The sequence below is a fragment of the Erithacus rubecula genome, assembly GCF_903797595.1.
Source record: "Erithacus rubecula genome assembly, chromosome: Z".
NCBI lineage: Eukaryota > Metazoa > Chordata > Aves > Passeriformes > Muscicapidae > Erithacus > Erithacus rubecula.
The window spans coordinates 4,265,264-4,273,691 of NC_136661.1; the positions used below are offsets into that span (position 1 = coordinate 4,265,264).

Here is an 8,428-nt window from a genome sequence, read left to right on the forward strand (position 1 = left end):
GCAGCATTCCTAGTCCCTGGGGCAGAGGCAGGTTCTGGGGCAACATCCCTAGTCTCTGGGGCAGGTTCTGGGGCAGCATCCCTAGTCCCTGGGGCAGGCTCTGGGGCAACATCCCTAGTCCCTGGGGCAGGCTCTGGGGCAACATCCCTAGTCCCTGGGGCAGGTTCTGGGGCAACATCCCTAGTCTCTGGGGCAAAGGCAGGTTCTGGGGCAGCATCCCTAGTCCTTGGGGCAGGTATCAGAGTTGTCGTCCAAGCCAATATTCCCTTGTTTCTGAATGCTAAGTAGAACAAGCCTACCAGCAACACCAGCCACTGTATAATAACACTGGCGAATTAAACAGATCTGGAATCCTTGAGAACCAGTGGGTTAGCCTCAAAAAACTGGGTGATGGGTTGGGAGAAAATTTCCCTTGCACTCGTTACCTCACAGTAAGTACCATTACTGAAATAGCCCCAGAAACACGCAGTTAGAGTACAATAGCTCCGGATCCATGCAACTGCTTCCCAGAAAAAATTAAAAACCCATGAATTCCTGACATAATCAATCCACCAAACAAATCGGATAATAGCTACAGTAACTTTGGTGAGGGGGCCCAAATTCAAGTAAGGGCTTGCAAATGGGAGGGAGATGGCTGTGACCACATGGAACACAAACCAGATTAAACCAGACAACATATTGCCAGTTAAGAGAGCTGTTATTCCTGTCTTAACTCTCAACTCATAGCCCTCGAGCCCCACGTTGGGCGCCAAAATCTGTCCTGGTTTGAAAGGACAGGTGTCTGCCAGTAAGGGCAGAAGGTTCCCTTTTTGGAATAGACTTTGGTTCCACTCCCCCCCTCCCATATATTATAATTGTTTGAATCAAAGACTCTGAGGCAGAGATAAGGGGGGTGGGAATAATAGCTCTTTTACTAATATATCTAACTATACAAACAGAAAACAATAACAGTTAAAATTGCTAACAGAACGAAATAGATAACTCGGTGTCAGTCCCTTTAGATGCAAGCACGCTGTCTCTGTGCTTAGTCCACAGCCCGGATGTGCCAATGGCAGATGGGAACGAAGGCAGGAGGGAGGGGGGAGGGGCGGCAGTGGCCACGCCGTTCCCAGGCGGGAACGGGCTGCAGCGGCGGCTCCTCGCTCACCGTGTGTGTCCGGGGGATCAGCTGTGTCCGCAGAGGCAGGAGGCTGGAACGGGGCAGATGCAGGGCAGGTGATCGCAGAGGGTCTGGCTCTGCTGTGCTCGGCCGCGTGGCTGAACGATCCTGCACGTCCTCCTCCGAGCTCGCCGGAAACGCGAGTGCCCTCCCGGAAGCCTCAGAGGCCCCTCCGGGGCCGTCCCCACCCACCCCTTTGTCTGGACCCATCAGGGACCCTGGGTGTAGCCCGGCCAGCTCCATTGGCATGATAATGGGAAAAATTCTTTCAATTGACACAGTAACAGAAAAACACTCAACCCCCGACAGTCCCTAAATGGAATCATTGCTGGGACAAAATACATATAAATGCATACTTTTCTGTAAAACAAAATATTTCAATATTTGTAGTAGGGGAAAAAATCTCTGTGACAGTATATTTCTGTCTTTTTTTTGTTATTAGTTCCTTATATTGCTTTGACGTAATCTCTTCAAAGAACTGAAATACTCTTAATGACTTTTTGCTTTACTCTTGTAGTTTTGAAAGCAGACTGATAGTCAGACTTATAGACCAAGTCTTTTGTGCTGCCCACAAATTCTGACATTCTGACATATATTGTCACATTTTAAAACTTTGTAAATGGACATTTTCACATTTATCAGTAACTGACCTGTTTTGTCTGTGACAACAAAGGGAAAGATTAGACAGTGTTTAGGTCTTAATGGGGATTTTTTCAGAGAAGTTTGTAAAACACCTGTGCCTGTGAAATTTAGATACCATGAGTCTGTTCATGTTTTAATCATGGATTTTACTTTAAATATAATTATCCCACTGACATGGAGATAGGATAAGAAATTTATGTTATTCTCTCTACTTTTGTTTCGTATTGGTTGTTTGAAATTATTATGGTTTTAGAAGGCATCCTTCAAAAGATGATTTTAAGGTCTTTTCTCCTTTTTCAAAATGATCTTCTAAATTCTCTATTTGGTGCAATTTTCTGTCCTATTTTTGCTTGTTGTATTTAGTGAATTGTGCAATCCACTATTATATTCAAAGCAATTCTGAAATTTCAGAATAGAACCTGGCCTTTTGTGAACCAAGGTCTTTGTTCACAATTATTTTGCTGCCGAATCAACAGTGTTCAAATAATGAGAATACTATGAAAAAAACCCAGCATGTTAGAGTGGGCTGAATCCAAATTTGGCACCAGCATGTTTCTGACCCAGAATGTAAGGGATAGAAATATTGTTATCTGCTTAGAATACATGAAGTCTTCCATCACTGTTAATTTGTATATTTTAATATATTATCCATTTAGTAATAGGCAAAATATTTTATCATATATTTAAAAGGTTTTAGCAAAGAAAAAAATATGAACATCAATGGTCTATTTAGTATCAGAACATCAATGGCCTATTTAGTATCATTTTACTAAAGAAAAAGAAATTACACTCCTGTAAAAGTGATGAATTTTGGCAGAGAACTAGTCTATGAGTTTTTGTGATCAGTTCTAATCATACTTATTTGGAGATAGTGCAGATTTCTGTGTAAGTGTTTAATTTAGAAAAGATAACTATTTGAAGGATGCTGTAAAGGGAATTCACCCTCCCTTTGTCTATCTCCTCAGTCTGACTTCATCAGTTTCATTACAACGCATTTTCAAACACCGTGTGCATGTGTGTATTGAAAGCAATTTATTTTTACACAGAAGCACACCAGGAAACAGAATTAAAAATATGGTCAAAAACCACTTATTCATTTTTCCCTAGATTTTTGTTTTTTACAGCAAAATGCTATCACAATGATTAGAGGGAAAAACAGCACATGAAACTTTGTGAGACTTCTTAACAGAGGGAGAAACAGAAAAAAATTCTATTTAAGATGTTGTCCTGCTGTTCTAGGCAAGACAGGGTTAATTTATCCAGTAGCCCAGATGAGGCATGGCTAGGACACTGACTTAATCCTATACCACCTCATTTCTGGGGGCATGAAGAGGAACTCTCTTCCTGTGGCTGAGTCAGCTAAGGGAGCTATCTGGTATTGTCTGTTTTTGAGGGGTTTCTGTGTGAATCATTTATTTTTTTGTACCTTCTGTCATTAGCATCATTGCTGTTACAGTTTGTTTTCATATCTCATTGGTGTTTCCAGTAAGATGGCCTTATCCCAACCCATGACCTTTGCCTCTTGTGCCTTCAGTTCTCCTCTTCATTCTGGAAAGGGAGATGGAAAAATGAAACTGATACCAGTCTACTGTAGTAAATAAAAGGTATAAGAATTTATTATGTCATTAATCATTATACATTTGGGTTTGCATCAGCTTGAGCATGTACAGCATTTATAGACAAAGTGCTGTGCTCCAACGATTTTTTTTAAAGTTTTGTCAAAATTTCTAAACAGTAAAGCATGCATGAAACTAGTTATGAGTATAGTTTCAGTCATTTGGAAGGCTGGGCACAATGCAGTAGTTAATAGCACTTAATAGCTAGTGAATATAAGGAAATGTGCTGCAGTTAATTTGTATATTCAGTTCTGTGACATTGTTTGCACTTCTACAGCAGAAATATAAAGTAGATTTAAATATAACATATTCTCTAATGCATGTGTATCAGACGATGCTTTGCTTGGCAGAAATAGTTCCTCACAGCTTACACAATATTCACCATTCCTGTGGAAGGTCTGTTGAAGGTCCTGGCTAATGAAGGGGAAGACATTAGAGCAGTTAAGTATGTTTGTACTTACTTTTTAGACTGTACCTTCCATGGAAGTTTTCACTTAGGGAACGTATTTCATTTTGAAGGTGTTTTTCCTCAGTGTTCTGCCCTTAAATTTTCCACCCTTTCTCAGTTCAAGACTTGATGTGGCTACTACCATACATCAATGCAGTTTAGTTCTACCAAACTCTGTGATCCACAGAACAACCTGTGTTCTGAGATTAGTCATAGGATTTGATGATTCTATTTTTCTGTACCACTTTTTATTTTTTAGAAGACATAGCAGTGGGCTTTGTTTTGTTTTAGAAGAAATAGGACTGAGAGGAATATTTTCTGAACACAGAACTCTTGAATAGCAAGTGTGATATCAATTATATTGTCAGGCAGATTATAATCTTATTCATGTTTATTAATTATGCTATGATCTGTAAAATTAAAGTTTAGGGGTAATTTTGCAATTTAGAAAAAAGAGATACCCAGTTTTTCAAGTGAGTTAACAAATTCCTAGGGGTAGTTGATGGTTGACAGATTCATCTGACCACAATTTACTGTATCTGCATTTTAAATACATATTTTGGTATAGTACCAGATATATAACTTTCTTCAGTCCAGACTTTAATACTTCAAAATAAAATAATCATTGTAAGCAAGCGTTATTATCTTATATTTTTAGGTATGTATAATAGCCATAAAATAGAAACCATTTAAATAACAGAATTCCAGAATCTCACAGATTTAAAAAATAATCTCAAATAATATGTTTCTGTATTTAAAGTTTCAAAAAAAATAGGGTGATTTGTTAATGATTTTCTAATAGCTGATTTCCTTAAGATTTTCTTTGAAATCTACTAGATAAACTAATAATATGCAGACAGTACTTACTGTTGAATATTGATCTGATTTTCTCAGTGCTAAACTTACTTTTTTTCTTTTATTTTTTTTTAATAATGTGGGGAGGTGAGTACTGGTACTGGGTAGTCCTACCACAATGAGTATTTCTCTAAAAGATTTTCAGAAGTTGAAGTGGAAAGTGGATTTATAGTGACTGGACAGCTAATTATGGCACCATTTATTTGTACAGAGTATTTAAAAATGTAATATTCTAACTGTATTCAAGAAACTGGGCAAGGGGAAGGCAGGAGATCAGCATGGCTGAGTTGGGACCTGCTAGTCAAACAAAAGGAAAAGAAGCAAACACATGGGCTGTTGAAGATAGGATGCATGTTTTGGGAAGAGTAGAGATGAAGCTGGGTTCTGTAGGGATGGGGTAAGGAAGACATGAGCAAAGCTGAAGCTGAACTCGACAGAAGATGTAAAGAAAAACAGGTATGTTAACTAGGAAAGAAAGGACAGGAAAGGTGAACACCCTGATAAACAATGGTGGAAAACTGGAAACAACAAATGAACAGAAGGTCCAATTTTTGCCTCACTCTTTAATGGCAACTTCTCTTCCCACACCTCTTGAGTGACTGGGCAGCAGGATGGGGACTGAAGGAGCAGAATCCCTGCCACCGAAAGTAAAGATCAGGTTCATGACCACCTGAGGAATCAGAATGCACAGAAATCTGTGTGACCCAATGGAATACATACCAGGGCCCTGTAGGAGCTGGCTGATGTACTTACCAAGCCACTCTTCATGATATTTGAAAACTCATGGCAGTCGGCTGACAGCCCAGGTGGCTGGAAAAAGGAAACATTTTACCCAGGTTTAGAAACCCCAGCAAGCAGGACCATGGGAACTTTTTATTTGTCAGCCTCATATCTGTGTCTTGGAGGATCAGGGAAATGATTCTCCTGGAAGCTGTGCTAAGGCACACATAGGGCAGGGAGGTGATTTGGGACAGCCAGCACAGCTGCATCAAGGGCAGGTCCTGCTTGACCAATTCAGTGGCCTTTCAGAAAAGAGTCCTCATCAGTGGACAAAGGAAGGGCTAGAGTTGTCATCTATCTCGACTTCTGCAAAGCCTTTGACACAGTCTCCCACAACATGTTTCTTTCTAAACTGCAGAGAAATTGATTTGATGAGTGAACTGATAGATGGATAAGTACCAACTGGATATCCCAGTACCAATACAGGGATGGACAGATCAGAGCAGCCCTGCTGAGAAGGGCTTGGGGGTGCTGGTGGGTGAGAGGCTGGACATGACCCAGAAATGGGCACTCCCGGCCCAGAAACCCAAACATGTCCTGGGCTACATCCAGAGCAGAGTGGGCAGCAGGGCCAGGGAGGGGATTCTGCCCCTCTGCTCTGCTCTGCTCTGCTCTGCTGAGACTCCACCTGCAGTGCTGCACCCAGCTCTGGGGTCACAAGCAGAAATAATACTTGTTCGTGTTGGAACAAGTTCAGAAGAGGGTCACCAAGATGGTTAGAGAGATGAAGAGCCTCTCCTAGGAAAAAACACTGAGAAAATAGAAATTATTAATCATGGAGAAGAGAAGACTTCAAGGTGGCATAATTGGAGAGTTCCAGTATCTGAAGGGACCCTACAGGTAGGATGGGTAAGGAACATTTTACAAGGGTATGTAGTGACAGGACAGGGCATGCATGTATTCAGCTGAAAGCAGGTAGGTTTAGAGCAGATACTAGGAGCAAGCTCTTTGCTGTGAGGATTGAATGAAGACATTGCCCAGAACGGCTGTGGGTGCCCATTGCTCTCTGTGGAGTTATTGCACACAGGACCACTGGCTGGACAGAGCTCTGAGCAACCTTTCTCTGGGAGATGTGGGAGATGCTCCTGCCAATGGCAGCAGGTTGGAAATGAGATGATCTTTGAAAATGAGGTCAACAATTGATATTTGAAATTTCATATTTAAATATCATAAAGGTAGGAGGCAAATAATGAGGAATTTTTATACTTCTATGTGTTGCATATTTCACTATTTTAGTCGCCTTGCAAAATAAATGTCTGTTTTTAATTACAGGTTTGGCTGTCTCTATATGTGAGGAGAAATTTGAATTTTCATTGCAAGATAGTCTAGAAACTTGATAGCAATCAAATTAAATATATTTGTAAACATAAAGATGAAAGGTATATGATGTTCAATGAGATAATGGTGTAGAATGTTGACTGTTTGACTTTGTAGATCTATTGTATGGTTCTAGTGGACTGCATGAGATTTTAATACAAAAGATAATTATAACTGCTGGAGTTATATACCCGTGCTGCCCTAGACCTCTTGCCTGCATCAAAAACGAAAAATTTGTGTACCTTCTGTAGATTAAAAGGTAGCTATTTAGAGGGAAGGTTACTCAGTATTTGTGCTGTTGTCAAACTTAGCAACAGAATATCTGGTCAGGTAAGATATCCACTTATTTTTTAGGTGTGAATTGTGACTGTTTAAATGCTGCTAGCAATTCAAGGTATTTATGAGACAGATTTTTGGTTTTCTTTTTTTTCTGCAGCTGTGAGTATTTTCTTTTTGGGAATTATTTGTATTTATGCACATATGTAAATTCATCCTTACATATCCACAGAAGTGTGTGTATATGTAAGCAGCTATATATATATTTACCTGAGGCATGGGTAGTGCTATTATATTCAGAATTTCTCTTTCCTGTAATAGATGGCAATATTAAAATGGAAAAATCTGTTGTTAGAAATAAATACTTTTCTAGTATTATGAACTCTCATCTGAAACAAACATATTAATTACAGCATAAGCATCCTAAATTAAAACTGAATTAAATTAATAAAAGGAAATAATGGCCAAATTAATACAATTTTGATATTTTCTTTCCTAATACCTTAATCTATTCTGGTTTGTTTGTGGGGAGTTGCTTTTTTGTTTTGGTTTGTTTTGTTTTGTTTTTTCTTTTTTGTTTATTTTTGTTTTGGTTTGGTTTTTTTTTTTTAAATGTTATTCCAAACAGAAAATTTAATTTTGGTTGCTTTTGAAAGTACAAATAATTTTTTCTACCTGTAATCCATAAATCACAATTCCTTAAAAATTCTCCCTATGACAGAAAAGTTGAATAGCTAGAATCTGTAATTTTGGTTTAACATGACATATATAAAGTTGGGCTTTCTCACACACACTCTTCCTGTGTTTGCACTTGTCGAAATGTGAAAGATTTGCATAAAGCCTCTGAGGAGAAGACAGATCCTTGTGTAACACCCCACTTGAAAGATCAGAAGGTATTTGAAAGCACATTTTTTTTAACTAGGCAAAGCAGTCACTCTTGAGTGATAAAACAATGTTATTGACCTCTTTAAGAAGCTTCAAAATGGAGGAATGTCACCCTAATTTCCCTCCCTGGTTTCATCTTTCATATATACAGCCCTTTCTATCACTTACCTTCAAAAAAGTTGTCATGAAACCTTTCCATTGTTCCCAAGAATAACTCCAGGTTCCATTTAATGCTATTTTTTGTCTTTTATCTCTCTGAATCTTCTTCATCACAAGGAGGCATCAGGTACATCTCTTGAAGTGAAATAGGCCATTAAATATCTCCCCAGGACAGAATACTTGTTCTTTATTAAGTCCATAAAAAAGTCATAAAATAAAGATGTGGAAGACTACTTTTTTCTTGATAGGTCAGGGCAACCATCAAAGCAGCAGACATTGTATCTAACATCT

At 39.0% G+C, this 8,428-nt stretch overlaps 1 long non-coding RNA gene across 1 annotated transcript; it reads right to left on the minus strand.

The window, feature by feature from the left end:
- Positions 1-2,914: 2,914 nt before the first annotated feature.
- LOC306814468 lies at positions 2,915-6,248 on the minus strand. The gene is made up of 3 exons (XR_013777173.1): positions 6,129-6,248; positions 5,474-5,530; positions 2,915-3,349 (listed from the first exon to the last, which is right to left on the minus strand). It is a non-coding gene; the product is annotated as an uncharacterized lncRNA (long non-coding RNA).
- Positions 6,249-8,428: the final 2,180 nt, after the last annotated feature.